We start from the raw sequence: 25,542 nt of genomic DNA, 5'->3' as shown, positions 1-25,542 counted from the left end.
TGGAGGAAAACCTCGCAGTTGCACTACGAAACAACTGTTAGAAGAGGGTGGAAAGTAAGATGGAAGAGAGAATATGAATGGAGGTACAATGAAAGAAATGAAAGGGGTTGCAGCTAAGGGCCGAAGGGACGCTGCAAAGAACCTTAAGTAATGTCTACAGTACATCGCGTGAGATGCACTGATGCTACTAACACTCCACGAGAGAACAATTGTAATAGACTCATTCTTCCAGTATCACTCTAAGCACTTCAAAAGCTAGAAAAAAAAATTATCTCTATTAACGATTATCATAAGGAAAACAGTTCCAGTAAGGTTTCAAAATCTTGCATGCTTTAGTCTGGTGGTTGATTTAGATTACGGCGGCCTTCTACCAGCATATAGCCCTTGCCCTTAGGTGACCTGTAAATGTGGTAAGAGGCGGAAGTATGAGGCCTGATGTGGACCACAGAACTCTTCCAAACAACAAAGACCTTTCAAGTCTCTTGCAACTGCATAAAGTAATAAATTATATTATAACGTGTATGCATAAGAAGCAAAAATACTTTGTCTTTAAGTAATAAATTATATTATAATGCACATTATAATATAATTTATTACTTCTCAAAAATACTTTTGTATTTTTGACTGGAGGGGGATGATTCAAAGAGTGGCTGTGAATGATATTTAGACAAGAGAATTTAATAAAAAAAAAAAAATAAAAGACGAGGTAAAGATAGGGCAGGGATTTAAACAAAAAAGTTTTGCGTGATAATGGCGTGTTTGAAAAGTTCAAGGAAGAAGTCACTTGAGCAACATGCGATCCTTGCAAATATGGGCTCCTTAAAGGGAAGCATAAAAGCACTCACTGAAATAGGAAGATTAATGGTGGAGAAGAGTAGATGCTGCAGAACAGAAGAGTACTGGACCCACTTACACAAAAGGGAGAACACAGAAGTCAAGGATAAAAAGAAAGAGAAACAACACAAAGTATTATAGTAAAGTTAAGTATACCTTAGGTTAACCAGACCACTGAGCTGATTAACAGCTCTCCTAGGGCTGGCCCGAAGGATTAGACTTATTTTACGTCGCTAAGAAGGCTATGCATGGGAAATGAGGGCAGGAACTTTCAAAATAAATTGTTTGGAGGAAACTTTGATACAGGTAATTAAGGTTATTGAACAAATGACACTTAGAATGAAGGATCCAAATGAAAAAATGCTGCCTGATGAGAATGCAGTCTTTGTGTTGATGTTCTGAGTACTTTGAATTATTGCTGGAAGTATATTACAAATAAGAAGCAGAGCTAAAAGGTAAAGGAATGGAATGGAATGGAATATAGAGTTTAGGCCAAAGGCCAAGCACTGGGACCTATGAAGTCATTCAGCGCTGGGAAGGAAATTGAGAGTAAGAGATTTGAGAGGCGGCATAACGGGAGGAAAACCTCGCAGTTGCACTTTGAAACAGTTGTTAGGAATGGGTGGAAAGCAAGATGGAAGAAAGATATGAATGGAGGTACAGTAAAAGGAACGAAAGGGGTTGCAGCTAGGGGCCGAGGGAATGTTGCAAAGAACCTGCAGTAATGCCTACAGTGCACCTGTAGGGAGCAATGACGGCACTAACCCCCTACGGGGTAAAAGGTAAAGAAGTTGAAGGGTTAATGAATATAGGAGTTGAAGGGTTAATGAATATATGAGAATGCTGGACGGATGTGAGAAAAACAATTAAAGCCTGCAGAAGTCAAAGGCACCACGAGCTTATGGGACTATAAGCAGGGTGCACATTATAGAGGTGGCCGTGTACCCGAGAGGCTGACAGGGACTGTAAGGTGCTCAGTGGAGGAAGTTTCAAAGGGAATGGATGAGAGGAAGAACTGTTTATCTGCATAAAAGGCATGGCGCTAAATTTTCCAATACTTACTGTACATGGACATAAAATATTAAAGTATTCCCAGGAAAGTACTGTACATGGAAATGTTTTGATTGAGAAAGTTCCAGAGAACTGAGGGACTGACAGGGAAGGCCTTTGTGGAAATATAAAGCACAAAAAATGTGTGTTAATCTAGTTATTATTATTATTATTATTATTATTATTATTATTATTATTATTATTATTATTATTATTATTATTCAGAAGATTAACCCCATTCATATGAACTAGCTCACAGGTGCCACTAACTTGAAATTCAAGCTTCCAAAGAATATTAAGGTGTTCATTCGAAAGAAGTAACAGACGGTAATAGGAAATACAGAAAGAGGAGATTAGTTATTAGAAAAACAAATAAATAAATAAATAAAAATTTAAGTTAAATCTAAGTAGTGTTTGTTGCCAAAAGTTTCGTAAGACATTTGTGAGTAAATAAGAACAAGTATGTCATATATGAACTTAAGAGAGAGATAATTTTATACTTGACAGGTATGATGTGGAGAGTGCTGAGAATATTTGTTAAGAGACTAGTCGTTTGATGCTAAAACAAAAAAGCTTGTTAGAATATATATGTAGATGGCAGAATAACTTTTGTTGTCGTAAGAGCAGACCTTATACATGAGGGTTACTTCTCATTGGTTGTTTAAAATCTTGTCTGGATGTAGTGAGTGAATGAATGAATGAATCGTGAAATTTTGGCTTTAGAAAAGTTAAGTATACCTTAGTTTTACCAGACCACTGAGCTGATTAACAGCTCTCCTAGGGCTGGCCCGAAGGATTAGACTTATTTTACGTGGCTAAGAACCAATTGGTTACTTAGCAACGGGACCTACAGCTTACTGTGGAATCCGAACCACATTATAGCGAGAAATGAATGTCTATCACCAGAAAAAAATTCCTCTAATTCTTCATTAGACGGCCGGAGACTTGAACTCGGGCCTAGCGAGTGCTAGTCCACAACTCTATCGACTCACCTAACGTGGAACTATTTAGCGAAGCACTACAGCGCTTTCAGACATTCAGCGAGCAGCGGAGAGAGAGAGACTTGGAGTGGTTGGACAGCAAGATATAGATACCTGGAAAAAACAAGGAAAAATGCGCCGAAGTAAATCGAGTTTTCTGTACAGCGTATAATGCTGTATGAAACTCTCAGCCACGGCCCATGAATCTCTCAGCAGCGGCCCATGAAACTTTCAGCCACGGCCCGGTGGCGGCCTGTGTTGTTGGCACCTATAGCGGTGTCAGACGCACGATCATGGCTAACTTTAACCTTACATAAAATAAAAACTATATTTGATGATGATTGGAGGGAGGATGATCAAATTACCAATTTGCAGCCCTCTAGCCTCCCCCTCCACCCTTCCCCACCCCTCTCCCCCCAGGCCACTAAAGTTGGATCACGTTAAGATTGTATGACATCATTTACATAATTTATATATCGAGGCCCATTACAAGGCCGGGAACAGAAAAGGTTGTTTGTTGTCAAGATGGCGCCCTTTTTAGTTTTCTGTAAAAGAAAACTATTGTGCCGGCTTTGTCTGTCCGTCCGCACTTTTTTCTGTCCGCCCTCAGATCTTAAAAACTACCGAGGCTAGAGGGCTGCAATTTGGTATGTTCACCATCCACCCTCCAATCATCAAACATACCAAATTGCAGTCCTCTAGCCTCAGTGTTTATTTTATTTAAGGTTAAGGTAAATCATGACCATACTTCTGACAACGATATAGGACATGCCACCACCAGGCCGTGGTTCAAGTTTCATGGGCCGCGGTTCATACAGCATTTTACCGAGACCACCGAAAGAGATGTGTTTTCGATGGCCTTGATTATACGCTGTACAGAAAACGATCGAGTCAGTGACCAGTGGAGGGAGGGTGGCCTCAAAGGGTGGGGGAACCCTTTGCAGCATGCACTCTGCTGCCACACCGAGGTCTAGCCTGCTAGGTCGGCAGCTGATCGCTGGGCACCCGTACTACCGTGTGCAGGCTAGACCATGGTGTGGCAGCAGAGTACATGCTGCAAAGGGTTCCCCCACCCTTTGAGGCACCCCTCCCCCAAAAGGGTTCCCCCACCTTTTAAGGGCCCCTCCTTCCCCCTGCAGACAGACAGACAAATAGCCATCTCAATTGTTTTCTTTTACAGAAAACTACAAATAAAGTACAGGGATCAAAAGGTGAAAAATGCGAAAACCATAATTGTTCTAAGAAGTAATAATTAAAAGATACTGAACAGCATGATGGAAGAAAGGAAGCTGGAATGGAGGTAATAAGGCTACGAAGTGGGTGCAGCTGGGGGCTAAAGAGATGCCGCAAATACCCTTGAGTTCATGCCCAGGATCCAGAGAAGGTTCTGCTCTGGATCCTGTTCATGCCTACAAGGCACCATGCGAGAACAGAGGGCAGCAGTACCCCTGCAGGGGATGGAGTGATGAGAAACGTTATGGAAAGAAGTAGGTTTGTGAGAAAAGAGGAGGTTTTGTTTATTACAGGTAGAAGGTATTGGCAGACAACATAATATAAAAGAGTATGACGGAAATAAGCTGCAGAGACTACTGAAATACTTCAAGAGCATTTGTAAGAGAAGTATGTCATCAACGAACGTGGAGGAATGAATGCTAGTATGGACTATGAAAGAATAGAAGAGAATGACTCATTTATGTGTGGTTAGGAGTAATTTTACATGTAATGGTAGGTTAACAGCAGATGAATAATAGAATAGGTTGGGCAAGGAAAGTAGTAGGGGTTCCTGCTAAGGGTCTGAAAGAGAAAGGACTTCATGTATGCAAAATTTGGAATGACAGAAGGTGTTCCATCAGTGTTCTGAAGTACTCTGGCCATGTGAAGAAAATGGGAGAGAATCAGCAGCTAAAAAGAATGGTATAATTTTAAATTCTTAGAAGACAGGGAGAAAATCTGAAAACACTGTGCTACGGGCATGGCTGAGGTATTACAACCTTGGCATTTGTAGGTCTAGAATAGAATAGAATATGCAACTTAGGCCGAATACCAAACACTGGGACCTATGAGGTCATTCAGTGCTGAAAGGAAGATTGGGAGTAAAAGGTTACAAAGGTGTCACAGGAGGAAAACCTCGCAGTTGCACTATGAAGCAATTATTAGAAATGGGTGGAAAGTAAGATGGAAGAAAGAATATGAAAGATGGTACAGCAAAAGGAATGGAAGAGTACAGCAAAAGGAATGAAAGGGGTTGCATCTAGGGGCCGAAGGGACACTGCAAACGACCTTAAGTAATGCCTACAGTGCACCGTGCACGAGGTGCACTGACGGCACTAACCCCCTACCCCATAGAAGAGCATTTCTAGGTCTAATCTTTCTTACTAAATGCTCAACGTATATGCCATCCCTTTCATGGCTGGTCATCTATTTAATTCATGGTCTACGTTATTGAAATTCTGAGGGTTTATAAAACAAAGGCCCTTAGTAGTCCCATAACATCAGTTTGGTCTGTCCTACTATATTCTCCTTTACTGAAAATTGTTTTCCCTTTGTCCCCTCTTGCTATGCAACTGGCTTTCCTTTATCAAGCTAAAGTTTCCTTAAAATCATAAGCAAATACTGCCAGCTGGAACTAGGAAGCAGACTGACATAGTCAACTTCAGAAAGGCCTTGAATGATCATAAGACCAAGTGAGTCTACCCCACCCATTTCTACTGCCCTGTGCTCCATTTTCACTTGGGTCCTCACTTCCTTTTAACTTGAATAGACCGTCCTCACACACAACACTGGCCAAGCTGGATGTATAAGGTACAACAAAAACAAATAAATAAACGTCTCGAGTCATCCCTGTCTACGACTTCCATCGCGTGACTGGGAATCGACTAGAACTTGTTTTCTCAAGAAGGCTGATTATGGGTTCGAATGATTTACTGTCTCATTCGTGGTAAGGGTTTGTTTACATTTGTTACTCCGGTTTTCTTTACATTTGGATAAGGAAGAAAATGGAGCGCTTTCATGATATTGGTGCGCGCGAACACATAAAACCCATATAGGCCTAGGCCTATCTATCTATCTATATATATATATATATATATATATATATATATATATATATATATATATATATTATACACGTATATACACAAGACCGTCAAGAGACTGGAAAGTATTTAAAAGCACTGAACCGTCCCTGAGAGGAAGAGCCTCTCTACTTAAGTAACCATTTCCTGTTTCAAAGACTGAGGGAGTCGCCCACAGAAGCTTACACGTAAATTTCGCAGACATTCCAATTTTTTTTTTCATTTTACTTTATTTTATTTTACTTATTTATTTATTTGTAATTCGCGGTCATACATGTAAACAAACAGGAGAAATGACCGCCGTTTGTGATCATATTTCTAATACTAGCCGTTTGTGATGTGATCATATTTCTAATACTAGCCGTTTGTGATAATATTTATAATACTAGCCGTTTGTGATCATATTTCTAATACCAGCCGTTTGTGATCATATTTCTAATACTAGCTAAATTAAAACACACACAAGCCTACACACAGTAATAGTCTGAGATCACGTGTTCTCAGTGAAAGATAAACACTCACACACGCATACAAGGTAACAGTATGCATGAATCACGTATCCACAACGAATGTTAAAAAAAAATACATATATGGTAACAATACTCAGGAATTACGCATCCAGAAATAAAAAAAAAAAAAAACACGTTGATCACGAATACACAGTGAGGAGAAAAAACCGGACATACATTAAGGTACCTACTGTATACTCGGGGATCATACGGATACGGAAAGCCGCCATTATTCTGTGGATCCGGAATCATGAGACCATGAAAAATCTATGAATTTACGCTAACTCTTTCACATCGATGGGTACCCATTGCAATATGCCTACTAATTACGTCATATTATTATTTATCTCTATAAATTTGGGAAATCTAAAAAAAAAAAAGTGACGTCCCATTTATCTCTATAAATTTGGGAAACCTAAGAAAAGTGACGTCATAATTATTATTTCTCTATAAATTTGGAAAATCTAAAAAAGTGACGTCATATTTCTCTATTAATCTGGGAAATCTAAAAAAGTGACGTCATATTTATCTCTATAAATTTGGGAATCTAAAAATAGTTCCGTCATATTATTATTTATCTCTATAAATTTGGGAAATCTAAAAGAAACGTGACGTCTATTTATCTCTATAAATTTGGGAATCTAAAAAAAGTGACGTCATATTTCTCTATAAACTTGGGAAATAAAAAAAAGTGAAGCCATATAATCATTTCTCCATAAATTTGGGAAATCTCAAAAAAGTGACATCACATTTATATATAAATTTGGGAATCTAAAACAAAAGTAACGCCATATAATCATCTCTATAAATTTGGAAAATATAAAAAAGTGACGTCATATGTCTCTATATATCTGGAAAATATAAAAAAGTGACGTCATATCATATCTATATATTTGGAATTCTCAAAAAAAAACCTGACATCATATCACCATCATATTTCTACAAAACTGGAAAACCTCAAAAAAATAAATAAATAAGTTACAAGTAACCGCTATCAAATGCCCCCCCTCCCACCCACTCCAACCCAACCCCACCCAAACATGCAGAAATAAAACAGAATGTGGAAAAATGTAAAACAAACAATCACTGTACATAAAAACGCACATGTTCACTACCAAGGCCACTAAATGAACGCATAACTCGTTTTAAATTTAAAATGAGATTGCCTGTAACTGATACGAAGATAAAAATAAGAAAACACTCCTCAACCATACAATTACTGTACATAAATAAAGGTCGCTAATGAGCGCAAACCTCGTTTTAAAATAAAAATGCGACGGCCTGCAACTGATACTAAGATAAAAAAAAAAAAAAAATGAGCCCTTTGCCTCCGGACTGAGGCTGCAAAGACCTTTCAATGTCGTCAACAGGAAATTCCACACTTAGGTAAGGGGGCAGATCTATCTTGGATATTCGTTTCACATGACGTGAGGGCTTCCTGACCTTGGGAGCTCTCAAGGAGAGCGGTTGCGGGTCATGCGATTGGAGATGATGATCAGGAAGAAGTCTCTTTACCATTCCGATTTAACTCGTCTTTTTTAACATACATGACTACTTTACAGCTTAGCTTTGAGCGGCCATACATTTGTTTTAGACACACACACACACACAAACACACACATATATATATATATTATATATATTTGAAATTTCATCACATAACCGTGACGTTCTTTTTACACTCACAAACATCAAGCTAAAAATGTCGTTTAATATCAAATTCTCCCTAACTCGGAAATTCCCCTTCTGTTTTATTTCCTGGGTAGAGCGTGCTGGATATTAAACGACATTTGTAGCTTAATATTTGAGATATATATGTGTATATATACACACACGCATATAAATATATATATATATATATGTGTATATATGTATGTATATGTACATATATATATATATATATATATATATATATATATATATATATATATATATATATATATATATATATATATATATATATATATATATATATATATATAATTTCTACAACAAGCTTTTCCCGCTAGCCAAGGATGTCTCCTAATCAAAGCAACACCACGGATACTTCCACATTCATACTTTAACTGCTGAATGTGTGGAGAAAACATTCAAACCACGTCACTCCATACACCTACAAAGAAGGCAAACAAGCAGTGTGAAACCTCCCTTAAACACCGTATGACTTTCACCTCTACCTTGCATGCACTCTTGCACTTCTGGATACACAAGCTTCCTTTTCAATACCTCTTTCACACCAATGTCCAGAGATTTCTAGGTCTATATTTCTTTCTCCCTTCCTCTCTCCTAGCACTTCACAACTAAACACTATCGTCACCATTCGGTTGTTCACCATTCCTTCTGAATGATATAACCATCTCAGAAAACACTGATCCACACTAGCCAGATAAGCCACTTCAAACTGTCCTAGGACAGGCCAATGACTTGAGATTCAGAGGAACACCTATCTTGAGGATTGAGAACCACTGGGCAGAGGAAATGTCCCAAAAACAGAGGATGACCTTCTCTTTCTTTAGACCAACATGGTGGTAGTAAACGGTTCCACCTGGACATTGCTGCCCTATTAATGCACCTGAAGGTAAAGGAACAACTAGTAAAGGGATGTGGGAGCCTCTATGAGAGGAAATGCCTTCTAAACAGCCCGTGAACCTCCTCTCCTGAGACCGATAAAACCACTACTTTTTTCCATTCAGCCTATGTGATGCCGGGAAAAGAAAATGATAGCACCCTTACCACTATAACTGGCGTGAAAGTCATCAAATGACTTGGGGGCGTGGGGCAAAAAATACCATATATAGGTCTGTAGGCCTATTTATTTATATATATAAATTACATATATAGGCCTATATGCCTATATATATATATACACACACACACACACACACACACACACACACACACATATATATATATATATATATATATATATATATATATATATATATATATATATATATATATATATATATATATATATATAGTATTTACGTCCATACGCAAGGGAGCCAGATAGTTAATAAGCATGTTCAGCATACGAATGTACAGAACTGAGGGATTCATTTTCTAACACTGATTTTTCTGTTAATGTCATACGGCTTTTTTGGATTTCAGTGTTTCCCCTCTCTTTATTTCGCCTCTACTGAAGGCCACTGACGGAACTTTTCTATAAACCAAAGATCGTATTTCGCAACTCGAATGCTGCTCTGTCCGAGGGAATAAACACACTGCTTCTTTCTACGGACCAATTGTAATGAGAAGACTAATAAAAAATTCATGATAAAAACGTAAATAGAGTTTTGAAAAGATTACTGATAATGAGATACGAACAAAGAAGTGAACTTTCATGAAACGAAAAATACGTTGGAAATGTGGAAGTCACTATCTGGCTCAACATTTCATACAAAAATTCACGCTATTAAGTCACAAAGTGCGTTCAACATTTAATATAGAAAGTCGATTTTACCTTTAAACATTTATTTACAAGGCCATGCAATTTAACAGAGTTAAATGATATATGCATTTTTAAGAGGACAAAAAGAGCTTGACATATGAAATGGAACAATATTGATATATGAAAGGGAACAATATCTGTTGGCGGAACTTCGACGAATTTGTACATAAATTTCATCAGTTCCATAATGAACATTTGTATCTCATCTAAGATACCGATAACTGGCGTTTTAAGCTATTATTTCACCAATATTCATATTTCATATTTTGAAAATACAACTTTTATACTGCCTGACAAGATAAACACTAAAATAAAAACCTGCCAACACACATATACATATGCAGTATTTATATATGCAGATACATAATATATTTATATATATATATATATATATATATATACATATATACAATATATATAATACATAATATATATATGTATACATACACTAAGTTACATAGACTAATTAACCTAACTAACCTAATGTAAACTATCCCTTATCAGATCTAACCCTAACCTAACCTAAATCAGGTTATGTAAGATATTCATTTTTTAATTCCAAAATGTAATAAAAATTTGGTTTTTAAATTAAACAGCATTCAATTCAAATTTATCTTTATTACATTTGAGAATCAAAAACGAATATCAGACATAATATAACTTAGGTTAGGTTAGGTTAGGTCTCATTAGGAATAGTTTACTTGGGTTCTTCAGGTTAATTAGGTTAAGTGACCTAGTGTAAATAAATATTAATATATATACCACGAGGATGAAAATGTTCCTGTTACATACATTCATAACACTGAGACAGCAAACCACACGTCTCCTCTGGAAACTCTTCCATTTCAAATGGTGGGGGTAACTTTTCCCTTTAACGAGAAGAGGCCTGGCCATTTTTTTTTATTTACCAAACCCCACCCGCCACCTACCCCACTATGGGTTTGTGTTAACGCAAAATAACCATGTACTTACATCACAGTGTATACACAGTAAGTGTATGTAAGTATTCTTGCATACTTTGCGCACAGGTTGTACTGTAGGCCTACATGCTTCTGCACACACTGTATATCTATCTCTTGGCATTTCTTGCCACAATGACAGGTACTATCATAATTCTCCTTGATTTTCTGTATTCCATACTGAGTCAAGTCTATGAAATAAATTTATGCGAAAAGCAAAATTATTATGGTTTTAATAAAAACAGGCTGCAGTAATGATTAAAAAAATGAAAAATATCTGCTGGCAACTTTTCGTACACAAACGTTTATACGACGGAGGCGTTAGGACGAGAAACCTTTAATAAACGTAGCCTGATCTTATTCAGTTAACAAAGCAAACTGTATGGTTAGATTACAAAACCATCGAGGAGGCAACACATTTTGGTACTGTTATTGGCGGCATGTAACACGAAATCAAGATGTGCCCAATAGAAATTACACCTGCAGTTCTTGCGACCATGTTACAACAATGAAAACGAAAAAACTTAAAGTTTTGCGAAAAAAATTCACTTACCAACGGCTAACGTCCAGTGAGCCTAGACCGTTTTCTTAGTGCCATTCAGAAGGTTTATGTTAATCGTGCTTATGATGACACCCCAGTTATGCTCGCAGAAAAAACTGCATTAATTAAGCGATTCCATTCCTTCGTTACCTCTTCTGGTCGTAATCGCAATGCAAAGTTACATTATGGTACAATGAAGAGTTAAACGTATAATATTTTGATCACAAACACACAACACATCAACTAACGAGAAACTTCTTGCTGTTTGACAGGAGACGGCTGGGTAGTGGGTACCAAAACATTGATCACACGAAGTTAACAATTTCAGTTTAATCTTAACTTTAAAATATAATCTTGCTATATATAAAAACATATTTAATTTTTAATAAATTTTAAATGATTAAACTTCAAATGTTAGAATTTTTATGTTTTAACCATAGATATGCAAGGGAAAACAATAGATCTCCAATTGACCCCATTTACGGTCTGTTGCACGATCTATCGTTACTTCTTTAGTGCTGTATAAACTCCTGATGTCCTGATTGTGTTTTGTCTGTTAACTGAACGGAAATAACTGCCATACTAAATTATTGTCTTGATTTAAGCCATGCACTTAAGACTAGACACAGTATTTCGAAAATAAGCATTTCTTCACAAAACACTGCTTTTGAAAACTTGCGTCCGCGGCAACTAAACGCAGAATAAATTAAATCCGGTTCATAATTCCTTAGCCCGATGAACATGCCGTCGGATTTGTTCCCCATAAATGCGGCTGCGCTACTACAGGATAGGCTACGATTACTATGTTTAATTAATATACTGTTATCTGTGAAGGAAAGTTTTTTATATCCTGTATTCCATCCACACACGGTTGAGCTATAGCTCAACCGTGTGTCCACCCATGTAAGGACGTTCGTACTAGCGAGACTGTGATGAACTTATGCGTTAGCTTCATTTTACATTGATTGCTGGCTCTTCTTTACGAAGTTGCCTTCAAGTTGCTAAAGAGGTTAACAATTTGTCCGTATTGCACCGCCTATGCGTTCCATACCTCGATGAATTTACTTAGAGGAAGATGGCAAATACCCATTCTATAACTTCCTCTCCAGCTGGCGTCGAATCTGCTCTCTTTTGCGTGTGAGTGTGTGTGCGTGTGTGTTTGTGTTGTGAGTGAATTTATGCACAAATACAGTATATATATATATATATATATATATATATATATATATATATATATATATATATATGTGTGTGTGTGTGTGTGTGTGTGTGTGTGTGTGTGTGTGTGTACTAAACATATTATGCGTTTTTTTATTCATCTCAACCTGTTGCCAACCCAAAACCTTCACAGCTCTGGCTTACGGTTTACCACAGATGTCTGCCCTCCAGGGATAGTATTCGATCTCATAGCTCTTGCCAAATATATATATATATATATATATATATATATATATATATATATATATATATATATATAGAAGGGTAGGCCTACAGTCTTTCAGTTCCCAGCAAGTGTGTGTATGTGTGCTAGTGCATGTGTGTGTGCCTGTATAGAATTTTCTAAAGGGAAAAGTTGCCATCTTTATGCCTATTTTAACCCCAGTGGCGACCGACCAAAGTCATCTAACTACAACGTACACCTTATATACACGTTAAAAAAAAATACCTGGGACCCCTCGTTGGATAGGTTACATCGCTGTCAGTCACACCACATTTATGACTGTGTGGGTGTGTGCCTTAGATATGGAGATCTACTGAGCCTCGCTTTTTTCCCCTGAAATATCAATTTAAACAAATTTTAAAAAGTTCATCCGTGTGTTTTCATCACAACCCAACAACATGCGAGCGCCAAGTCCCATCTTCGATTAATCATGACAAATGAATTTTAGAGAGCTGCAATAGCCTGTTGTCAGTCTTCCAATTCTGTTTCTCTTATTCGCGGAAAATCTCCAAAGGAAATCTCGTAATTTGATGGAAGTTTGATATGTGGAGAGGCCCTCGAACCAGACGATTGAATCACCGGCTGCTGCCTCGTTTGAAGCTCAGTTGACCTGTCTCTGAAGAGGACAATAAGAGCAGGCCGCTGTTGGGAAATGACGTCTCTCTTGTGTACGTATAGTTTGGAACATCATACATTTGTTGCTCTAGGCTTTATTTTCACGTGTTTTCTGCTTTAATTTTAATCTTTATCAGTGTTTTTCTCTATATAAAGGCGCTCGTCTCCGATTGCAAATTTTTTTGTGTCTTGAGAAGGATTGAACAGTATGGCAGCACTGGTACAGCATTTCATATTTCTTTATCAATACCTTGATTTAATGTCACCTTATGTATGTAATCTGAATTTTCCATAATAGTTTTTTCAATATGTGATTGGTTCCAAAGCAGACTTCCTTTAGTTATCAAAAAAATTTGGAATATACAATTTTTGGCATCTACGTTGTTCCAAAATACCACCATGACACTATGTCAACAGGGAATTACCTTTTAAACAGCCTGACAAACATATTTCATCTGGAATTAAACTTGTTAGTAAGTTGATCAAATGAAACACTTTCAGTAGCTTTATTAAAGGACAATTAGTGCTAGGATAAAGCAAGTCAATTACTTTCAGAGAAAAAACCTATTTTCTTTAATGCAATATCTTATCTTATTTTTCATAAGCTAAGGAATAACGCAAAGTTTTCCTCGCTTGGGTATATACAGTTCCATACTAGAATAAAAAAAAAAAAAATTTTCTACCAGAAATTAGTACTACATAACAGCATATAATAGATGAGTTATACCTGATGAGAACAGTCGTAAATATGTTCACAAGCGAAAACTCTTAATTGCAAGTGAACTGTAGCAGTTACTGTGATAATTTCTTTCTTGATTTGAGCACTGAAGCTAAGGGGTGACTTAGCCCCCTAATCAAGACATGTAGAGGCTATTCAGAAGTATTTTAAATACAAACTGTTCTACATATGTTTAATCTACACATATCTGTCCACCTGTCAACTGATACATTGCCCTTTATGTTAGTGATCAGCTTTCTCTAACCGTTTTCTCTTTGGGTACGCTTTTTTAACTAAAGATCTCCCTGTTGTCAGGCCAACAGAAAAAGTGTATATGGTTAACAGTTTTATGCTTTGCAGGGCATTTTCACTCTAGGATTTTTATGACAAGGTGTCAGCATCTTGTTTACCAACTAAGGAGCAGCAACTTAATAAATTTAATGATTAGATATAATTGACAACACTCTGTGGCAACAAAGTTCGACTTCAGCTAACTGGTAATTTTTTACTTTGGACTAAAATATTATGTAGAAGAATTAAAAAAAAAAACTTACTTTTTCACATTGCTTCATGAAGAATGCTTTAAGATTATTTCAACTTCGGGAAAGGCTATGGGCAATTTTTTCTTTCTAAATGAATCCTGATAAGCATTATCAATGTACGTTTTGCAGTAGACTATTCTGGTTGATAGTCAAGAGAGGTCTACTATTAACTATCGAGCAATACCTTTGCTCACTGTTATAAATTAGATACCAACTGATATAGAAGTCCCATCCTTCCTCTTTTCCTCCTTTTCCGTCACAGCACTTTCCTCTCCCATTCCTTACCTATCCTACATACCCTCTCCTTCACTCTCTTCTCATTTCCCATAGCCTTTCATCTCCCTAACTAGCTCCATCTACCTTCCTCTCCTGTTCCCAGCGGTATTCGCAGTGTTACTTTCACTATTAACTAAATCAACAGTCATTATACATCGATGGCGTCTAGACCGATCCGTATACAAGTTACAGCAGATATCTGCTTGCCGTGACCGTAAATAAGTTAGAGCATAGGTCACTATTTCACAACTGGTCGGTATGTGTGAACCTTTTGAAAATTAGATCACTTATCCGTATGTTGTAACCATATACACGTTACAGCTTAGGTTTGCAAGCTGAAACCTGGGATTATAAGATTTAATCAATATTTCACCAGCTCGATCTCAAGTTAAGCATGTTGGTCCTCTCAGCTGTAAGATGCGGCAAGGCAAGTTTTTTTTGTACTTGTTGAAATTCTCAGTGGGTTCATATACTTTTCTTTAAATTTCCAATCTTACTGTACGATTAACAGAGGAAACACATGTAAAGGCAGAACTAGCGAGAGAGAGAGAGAGAGAGAGAGAGAGAGAGAGGCGGGGGACGAGTTTAACAGTGCCACAGGAAGTCAGTTTCTGATTGTCATATTTTAAATCAGTCTCTATCAGTGCTCAGGAAAAACGTGCAAAGAACATAAGACCACAAAGGTGCCACCAGTAATGCAAAATCAATAATTTTTGCGATGAAAAAAAAAAGTGGTATTCTACATGTTATCAAAAAATAGTCTAGAAACAATAAAATCTTTATGGAAAGTGACTGAGCAAGGGACGGTTTTTATCAGAATTTTGTTTCCTCAAAAATGTTATTCATAAACACACTTGCATTTTTTGGTAAATTATAATAAGAAAATAAGAGACTCGGTGTGGACCTCGAGCATCACAACTCTAAGACGAAATATAATAGTATATCTTAAATGACATTAAAGGCACAAGTCTGGTCAGATGAATAGCATCTTGTGCATGTACGAAATCTAGCGAGGCCGTGAGTTCTTGCTGGCTTATAGACAGACTACTGGGGTTTTGTTTGTGTTGTTTATAACATAGAGGATATCTACAACACATGGATCTAGGATATTAATACAGCTGAATTTGGATCCATACATGCGTTAACTTAACGTATCCTGTTAGGCCTATTATTATTTAAATAGTAGCCTACTGTACTTGTAGAAGATCATATCGGATCTGATACACTTAGTCAAATGGAAATTAATCTGTCATTCTTACCTGGATATAAGGGTATTTTCTTTTTAGCGAGCATATGCTCTATATAATATTCATTATTAAATGTTGCTTGACGGAAAGACCTTCACACAAAACCAAAATCAAAACATCACAGTAAATTGTAAAACTTCGGTTTGGAGTTGATAACAATAAAATGAAAGGGAAGCGACGAACACTATAATTTTGATTGCATATATAATAACACGGATAAAACAATATATAGTTCATATTTGTGAATGACAAACGTAAATTTTGGGAGCTCAGTTGACGTATGTTGTACAGCTTTCTGCTATAGTTTAGCGACTCTGAACGTTTATAGTTTCGAGTTATTGAAGTGATTGAGTGAGTTAATTAATTCCGTGAAATTCAAGTCGTGATGTATACTGTTTTTAAAGCATCCTTTAAACTGACTGGCATCTGATTAACCGGGTAAGCGATGGTTATTTTCAGTTACCGAAGATTCCAAAGGCTGGAATAGCAGTGTTATAAAAGAATAGGCCAGTTGTTTGCTTTCCTGAATCCTAAGGTAGGCCTAAACCTTGGCTATGTTGGTCGTATTTGTATAACTCGAGAGGGAAACGTAAGTTATTCTTACGAGGAAAAAAAAAATGGTCACCTAAGCATTTATAAATTTAAAATGGCGTAAGAATAATGGCTCCAATTCAACAGGGTAGGTTGATGGGACTTACGTAGGCCTATCAGAGACAAGCTAAGCTACAGTGTTTTTGTGGTTCGTAAGTAGGCCCAACCAAGAATTATAAACCAACGGCAGCACCTAATGGCCCTTTATACTTAGTTCTACTGTATGTTGATTTGTTTTTAGATAGCCAGGTAATATTGTGTAAAATTTTGCACTGAAGGAAAAGCGCGATGCCTAGGCCTAACTGAAGTAGGCTAGGCCTATAAGTTAGCCTACGCAAAACGATGGAAGATGGTAGGGACTTAAATTTAAAAATATAAGAAGTGTTTTTACTAGTAAAAAATATGCAGTGTTTTATATATAGTAAAAATATAAGATTTGGTGTTTTTTTAAGAGATTTCGGTTGGTTTGTCATTTTATTTCAATCGAAAATGGCCAACCCATACACCACCACTGATGTTTAACAGTAGGGAACCAGAGATTTTTGGGTGGGTTGGAACAAAAGCCAGTGAGGCACACAGATTTGTTTTATTTAACCTAACCTGCCGTTCCATGCTTTATGATGGTTATTGGTAGGGTTGTTTTGCCTGCAATTAAATCCTTCATACCTAACCTCACGTAGCGCACTGTCAGTCATAGGGGGAAATATAGACATTTCTCAGAGTAACTTAAGCTAAGGGGTAAAACTATATGCTCATTACCTTGGAAATTGAGTTTTCCTGTACTTTTAGTATTGCTGATGGAGGAGGGGGGTCTTTATTGGTGGTTAATTATCATTAACCTCACCACCTTTATCGGGGACCCTTTGGGAATGGGGTGTTTTGGGTGGGAGTAAGAACGGACATGTTATTATAAGATGGGCACCCTGGAATGGTTCCATGCATACGCAAGGCACATGGGAGCCATATGTTCAAGAAGGGATTTGCTAAGGAAACCTATTGTAAAAGGAACTATACTAACCTTACCTAGTCTAGTAGGCCGTGTTACTTAGCCTGGGGGTTCTGCCCCCGGACCCCCCAGTTAAGGAAACTCAACTTTTTACCAAAAGTTCCCCTTTAACACTGTGCTTGTGTGATACATTCCAGGATGGCCAGCATACAATAACATATCAGTTCTGAGGTTAATTAGGGGTTAATTACAGTTGACTGCCCAAAAATAATGGTAAATTCTTGATAAACAACCAAAATACTATAGAAAAACTCAATTTCCAAGGTAATAAGCCACACGGAGTTATACTACAGTTCTACCACCTAAGCTACTGTGTCCTACCTTGCTAGGGTGTGGGGTGGGTAAAGGCTTTTTTTGTTACCCATGGAACCCTCACCTTCCCCACCCTTAACATGAACTGAGTTGTCTTAAATCAGAAAGGAACAATATTTGCATGCATACCTTGGTTACTTGTCTTAATCAGCATCATTATTTCTACAGGGAATGGGGTTCCTGGGCCCATCCTAAACTAACCTATTAAGATTATGGTTCCCCACAATGTCCTCTCATTTTTATTAGGCATACAGGAGTTGTAATTATTCAGCAAAATGTTTCTGGTACATAAATGTAAAATTTGTTAAATTTCTTCCAACACTTTTCAGAAAAAATGTACACTTACATTCCTATGAGGATGCAAACCTCTTTTGTATAGATGTCTTTGGCGACATCTGATTTTGTGTTTGAAACTTGGAAACAAGTTTTCAGATTTGGAGGTAGCTATTGTGGGGGTGTGGATAAGCACCCTTGCATTCACCTGCTCAGTGGCTGTTGTTGAATTTGTATTAACAGTGTTTCCATGTTTGAATGGTATTTTATAGTTTTTGTGTTTATGGTTGAAGTGATGGTGCATGGTAATTCTTTAGATAAGAATCATCATTATACTTGTCCTGTACAAGATGAAATGTGCACATATGTCTTGTCTGCTTTTGCCAGTTCTTTGTGTTTATCATGCACAGGTCAGGAGTGCTCAGACTTGCAGTAAGTTTGTGCATCTTGATCCCCTTCCATGCTGGCGAGATGTGGTGCAAAGGGAAGGTCCGTGGGTGTTTTCTTAAGTCAATACACTGTCAATGTCACTTCTTTCCCATACTCTGCCTACATTGTTTCCTACTCCTCCTGGACTGGCATCTACTCATACCCCCAACAATGCTCAAGATGTCTGCAGCCAGGATAATGACCAAGTTGTTTGATCTGTGTATAATGCTGAGACTGGGTATCTTGCTATTCCTTCCCCCCACCATTCCAGTGGGAGTTATAGTGATATGTTAAATACTGGGGGTCGCTTGGAGCAAGAAGAATGAAACATTTCACACTTTTCCTTTATAGTATGTACAAATATATACTGTATATTATACTCATGCATCACAATATTCACTTACCATTAACTAAACCCTAAATTTAGCCATACTGTTACCAGTCATACAAATAATGAAGCTAATGCTGTTGCATTCAGCATTGATATAATATCATGTGACTGGGCAAATCCAAAATGACGTCCATTTAGAGAAGGCACAATTTTCTTTGATAATAAATCATTGTCTTAAGTACATCACAACTACCTCAGAAGTAGGAAAACTGCACAGCCTCCCTTACTTAGTGTGGCACAGGAGGGTCGAATTCTCCTCTTTTGCTTTTGTTCCTCAGTTTGTGGCGAAAACACGGAAGTCATCTACAAGAGATACGAGTCTTTCTCGATCCTGACCTTTCAGAACTTTGATGATGATGATCAAGATGAGATGCTGTTCTGTGGTACTGCACAACTCATGATGGTTGTGCAGTACCACCTGCACAAGACCTAACACCTCAGACCTGAGCATTGGCGTTTGTTCGGTAATACTGGCAGGCACAAAAAAGAAGTATCCAAGAACGTGGTCTTATTCTGACTTGAGAAACTAGAATGAGGAATATTAAATTGATCAATGGACTCTAAGTACAGTACATTATTCATGAATTTTGTTGTAGCCCCATTCATTTCTTGAAATATGTCAAAATAACATACGTACAGGTTAGACTACATGTAGAGTAGCTTAACCTAGTCTTATTATGGTTTGTGGATAGCCTAGCATAGGCTATAAAAATTTTTTGGATACTGTACTTGCATTTCTGTGATAAAGTAAATGTTCTCCTCTTACCCTGGTGAAAGGATTTCAGCCAATAGGCCATCACAGTATTTTCTTCATGAGTTTCTAAGTCTTCCCTCTAATTTACATCATGCTACTTGTGTTTCACATCATACATCCAAAAAATTTAAGTGATTGAGAGCTCATTTTACTTCTCAGCCACAGGACAGTAATACATCTCATTACAGCTTCCTCAGCTGTACTATGATCTTTGCAAAGTACTCCAGCCTTGAATCCTAACACTTTGCAGTCACACCTGTTCAGCATCTCTCCTTGTTTTTTCTTAATGGGAAATTTTTCTTTCATATTAGGATATCGAAATACTTCTGCCATGCTTGAACAGGGACTTTTAACTTTCGTTCCAAGTCCTTAGCATTTTTCGTTTGGGCATCACTGTTTTAAGCTACAAATACTTCATTATAATTCACAGTGTGGTGCATTGAGGCATGGGTTACGTAGATAAAGATAACGACAGGAAGCCCACTCATAGCTTGAAATTGGCTTTGCTTGTAGAAACATAGTAAAGTTTGAAATTGTGATTTTTCAGTCTTCTGATTTGCTGAAAGTGCGTATTGTCTTTAACTCAGATAAAGTAGAAATTATGAAATATGTAGCATATGCCAAAAACGAGAATTTCATTGAGATACAGAGCTACTCTGTGAGGGAAGTATTGTATTGTTGAATTTAGACAAAAATTAAAATTAGATTTTACATTTACATTGAAGTACTGGAGTTCGGTTACAATGCGTCACCTGTTAGATGTTAGAGAGAATAAAAGTGGTGTAAGTTATCACAATAAATTTGCCTGTTATGAGAAATTAACCAATTACCAAAATATATTCAGCAACATATTTCATAGAGAAATATGGGTTAGTATGTCACTAGGCTAAACAATCGTTTTGGCTTCTGTACAGTATTGTACTGCACTGTATTTCTGTTTTTCATTAGCAAAGTTTTTTTTATAACAAATGTCATACTCTAATTTTTATATTTTGCCAGAAAGTGATGTGAAAGGAATTGGGGTGCAGTAGGTTAGGTTTATGTTAAGATTATTCTTCAAGGATAGGTAAATCATTGCGAAAGTTATGGGCATGGTTTGTATGATAGTTCCTGAGAGTAGGCAAGAAAAAGTCTAGGTAACTGTGAATTCAGTGTTCAATATCATTTCTACATAGTATTTGATGGTAGAGATTACACTAATGTAATTAAAAGATATTGTAGTATTTATTCATATTGTAGTATTGTTTCTAGTACGAAGCAAATTTTTCCATGTCCTCTTCTTAAGCAGGCATGCTTTAGACAGAAAAAAAAAGTATACCTTAGTTTTACCAGACCACTGAGCTGATCAACAGCTCTCTTAGGGCTGGCCCAAAGGATTAGACTTATTTTACGTGGCTAAGAACCAATTGGTTACTTAATTATTGGCACAAACCATTACAGTACTTTTTTTGTTTCCACTACCTCATATCCCTCAAACTGTAGATGGTTCTACAGTGGCAAACAAAGTTTTTAGGTTGGGAGAAATTGCACTCAATGCAATAGAACCAGTTAAGAAAATATAATGTCTTATATCATGTATAGTAAAAAGATTGGCCCTTAAAAGACGTCAAGTGCCATGGCACATGCATGTATATTATCCTAATTTACCTGTAATTTCATAGAGCATTGTGTCTCGACTAATGTAGTAAATTCTAACCTTACCCCAGGATGCTGTGTCCTAACAGGCTTGCTAAGGGAGTTTTGCCCTTTTTTGACACTCCTCTGATTTTTTGTAAAGTTTTGCCTACCTGAAGCCTGTAAAGCAAAAGATTTAGGTTCCCCTACTTTGTAGAAGCGATACGATTTCATCCTAATCCCTTAAAGCAAAGTTATCACTCTTGTAAATGAAGTTGTCAAATTTGTAACCAACTTGTGATTTCTTAAATATTTTCTTGGTTTCATGCAGTATCCTGGTTGCCTGTATCGTTATTGTTGGATGGCTGAATTAGAAATGTCGGACACATGCAAGCCAAAATTGTTTGAGACAAACCTAAGAAAAATTAGATACTGGTTTCTTACATCGGTTATATTGTGTCAGCCACATTTACAGTACTGTATTTTAAGAAAAATTATGCAAGAACAGTGACCCACTAGAAGGGAATGAACTAGTGGAGTGGTTCTTCTTGAACAAGTAGTGAGCCCTTGCTGCATGCAACTGGCTGAAGGCTGGAAACACTGCTCTCTCTCTCTCGAGGTTTTGAAGAGTGCATTTGCAAAGATTTGCTGGCATGAAAGCTATCACATGAACAGCCCCTGTTGTTTTTGTGGGCCTCTGCATGTGCATGCTACAAGTCTTGATCTTTAACCTGAGGATTCTTGTAATGACAAGAAATGTAGCTAGACCTGGGTTGAGTTGGAAGGTGGTGAAAGAACAAGACTGGGCACAAGGTCATGACTATAGACTAGTATGGAGCCAGGAGAAAGGCATGTGGAGGGCTTGACAGTCACTTGAAACATGGCTGCACTATATCTCATGGACCAGCCACAGCCATATTTAAAAGCTTCCAACTACAGTATACAGTATGGTTGCATAATTTAATGTTATATTTACACTTGAAAAGTATTTTTAAGTGAAAGTATCACTCTCTGCTCATCTCTTGGTCACGTGCTCTAAAATTCTGAGACGTGAATAAAGTAAAATTGCACTCATGTATACACTACAGAATAACCAGTGCATTACTGAAGATCTTCATTGTACATGTCTGTTGTGCAAAACACTAGTTACCTAATGTATAGGCTCTCTCTCACTCTCTGGTATTTTTAATTGACATCTATTTTATGCAGTATTGTATTTGATACTGTACACCCGTTTGTTAGTGTGGTTTGTGTATGTAAACATACGCGTCTTCATTGCATTAAGAATAACTGCACACCTCTGACTGCTTGCACGCTTTCTCTCGCTGTCAGTCAGGACCCCCTTTTTTAAAAATTTTTTAATGATTGTTGTTGTGATACTTATTTTGAAAAGGAGCACAGAACGGTCTGTGGTCTTTTTTGTACTATATTGCATGAGTTTCATGCTTGTAAACCTAAGTAGGTAGAGCAACTGTAATCAAAAATGTTTTTGTTAGGCTATACTACATTGTAAGATTTCTTAGAATCAATGGGTTTTGCAAATAATCCCTGAAATGGATTGATGAGTAAATTAATTTTTAATCTGATGATATAAAACAACGGTTAGGATAGACTATTAATTACTGTGTATGAAATTGCGGTACAGTACAAGCTACGTGAATTGGCTCGATTTTATTTTGTGTGCTGTATGTGCTTACCGGATATCGATACTTGTCGGGGGCCGTCTAGATCCGCCCCCCCCCCCTTTCCTCTCAAACTATTCCATAAGCTTAGGTGGAAGGGTGTCTTTCTTGTATTTTAAAACCGAAGGGTGCTGTTCGAACCCCGACTGACGAAGAAGCCCCTATGAATTAAAACTCCCCTTGGGTGTGTTATTCCTATGCACCGTAGGTACAGTGTAGTGAATTCAGCATTTAATATTTCTGGCTTAATATTCGGGAATATAAAAAAAGTCACACTTGCATAAGTTTAAAGATTGTGTATATATATATATATATATATATATATATATATATATATATATATATATATATATATATGTGTGTGTGTGTGTGTGTGTGTGTGTGTGTGTGTGTGTATGTTATATATGTGTGTGTGTATAGATAAATATATGCATATACGTGTATATTCATATATACATCAACCAGTGCACTCGGGTCTTGTCTCAGTGTGATTAATTCTTGATATATATAAGTATTCATCATAGGTTGTTCCTCCTTTGATGATTCACTACGTATATAAACACGTTTTCAGTGGAAAATTAAAACCAAATAACCTTAGAAAAAAAAAAAAAAAACAAGATTGGCTGTCATGGTCTCTGTCACACCCAACCAGCAGTGAGACAAACATTTCCTTGACAACAACAATTGCTTACGTAAAGGAACACTAACTTCAAGGGTAACCGGTGTTTAGAAAGGGGGGATTGCTCTTGGGGGAGGGGGATGGGGGTGACGGGTGAGGTGGATGGCGAGACGTTTGGTGGTGAAGAGGAAAGTATAGAGAGAACGATGAGATTGAGGATGAGAGAAATTGTTGGGGGTGGGGATGGGGCGTGAGAGAGAGAGAGAGAGAGAGAGAGAGAGAGAGAGAGAAAGAAAGAGAAGCGGATGTAGGGGAGGGAGGTAGGTAGACTCAGCAGAGCGAGGCAGGAGTAGAATTGCGAGGTAGAGTTTATGTAAAAAATAGACCGATGAGTTGGACGGCGATGGTTTTAGGCGAGAAAAAGGGCGAGGGAATGAGGGAGGTAGCGTATAGCGATGTAGGCTTAACGCTTATACATTGAGAGGTTAAAGAGACTTAACTGTCAGCGTTGTGGGTGAGTGTAAGGACTGAAATAAGGATAAAGGGTAGGTAGCAAATGTCTTCAGAGGAAGGAATGGCGGTTGTTGGGGGGGGATGATCGACACGATGGAAGTGGTTATGTTTGAGGATGGAGGAAGGGAGAAATTCAAGAGGGAGAGAGAGAGAGAGAGAGAGAGAGAGAGAGAGAGGGTAATGGTAGAGCAAAGGGAGGGACCTTGTTATAATTTTGGGTCAGCGAGTCCACAGAGGAATTTCCTGTCTTTGTGAATGACGTCGGCAGGATACCTTAGCTATGACTGCATCTCCGCAACATGAAAAGGCCGAGATTAACCAGGGGTAGCAAACAAACATCAACAGAGATAAAGAGAGGTAAATAACGAGAGGGGGAGAAAGAAAGAAAGAAGAAGAATGGAAGAGAGCGAAGGGGGAGTAAGTGGGTGAATATAATAGATTAGGAATGTACAGTTTTTCTCTCTCTCCCTTTTATCAGAACGAGTATCAACAAACACGAAGACGCGGAGATAAAAGAGAATGGGGAATGAGAGCGAGACATGAAGAGTGGGGCAGAATAATTGCCGCACTGTAATAGGAATAAAAAGTGAGTTTTCCTCTCTCGGTTTTTTTTTTCGCCTATTTTTACCGTCCTGGACAACAATGCAATATCATGATATTGTGTTCCATACGGAGTAAAATTAACTTGTACATTGGGGCCAATGTGACAGGGACACGCGGAAGTTAGTTTTGATAGATTGTCATATAGTCTAATTTCCCCTGGGCGAAAATATTCTTTGTTTATTCCTTTCTCGGTTAGGGTACCTTTGCACTGAAGAGTTGAGTTGGACAGGTTGGTAGGAAGACTTTACAATAAAATTAATATGACGTTGTTTAGACTGTAGTACAAATGGACTAGCTACAAGTAAGCCTGATAATATTAGCGCTGTGATGAAGTCAGGTGTGCTGTTAGTAAGACAATCGGAAAAAGGATGTCAGTGGTAATGCTTATGATAAATCTGACGTGTTGCTGACAAGTCTGCGTGAAAAAATAATACGTCTGCAGGACAGTATATGATAAAACGGTATGTTATGAGTACCAAGACTTTAAGAGAAAAAGCACACGTGCTCGTCATTACACT

General features: G+C 37.5%; 1 protein-coding gene and 1 long non-coding RNA gene across 2 annotated transcripts in view; one reads left to right on the top strand and one right to left on the bottom strand.

The window, feature by feature from the left end:
- Window positions 1-11,667, bottom strand: part of LOC136825149 (uncharacterized) — a 334,442-nt gene extending 322,775 nt beyond the window's left edge. The window contains exon 1 of the mRNA XM_067081181.1: window positions 11,411-11,667. The gene's annotated coding sequence lies outside the window, so the exon portion shown is untranslated. The remainder of the gene's footprint in view (window positions 1-11,410) is intronic.
- A 4,899-nt stretch (window positions 11,668-16,566) lies between these two features.
- The window catches only part of LOC136825148 (uncharacterized), a 396,665-nt gene continuing 387,689 nt past the window's right edge, over window positions 16,567-25,542 (top strand). The window contains exon 1 of the long non-coding RNA XR_010849260.1: window positions 16,567-16,675. This is a non-coding gene — a long non-coding RNA (uncharacterized lncRNA). The remainder of the gene's footprint in view (window positions 16,676-25,542) is intronic.

Source organism: Macrobrachium rosenbergii, chromosome 37, assembly GCF_040412425.1.
Source record: "Macrobrachium rosenbergii isolate ZJJX-2024 chromosome 37, ASM4041242v1, whole genome shotgun sequence".
NCBI classification, from domain to species: domain Eukaryota; kingdom Metazoa; phylum Arthropoda; class Malacostraca; order Decapoda; family Palaemonidae; genus Macrobrachium; species Macrobrachium rosenbergii.
This window is presented reverse-complemented; position numbering and strand designations above follow the sequence as displayed.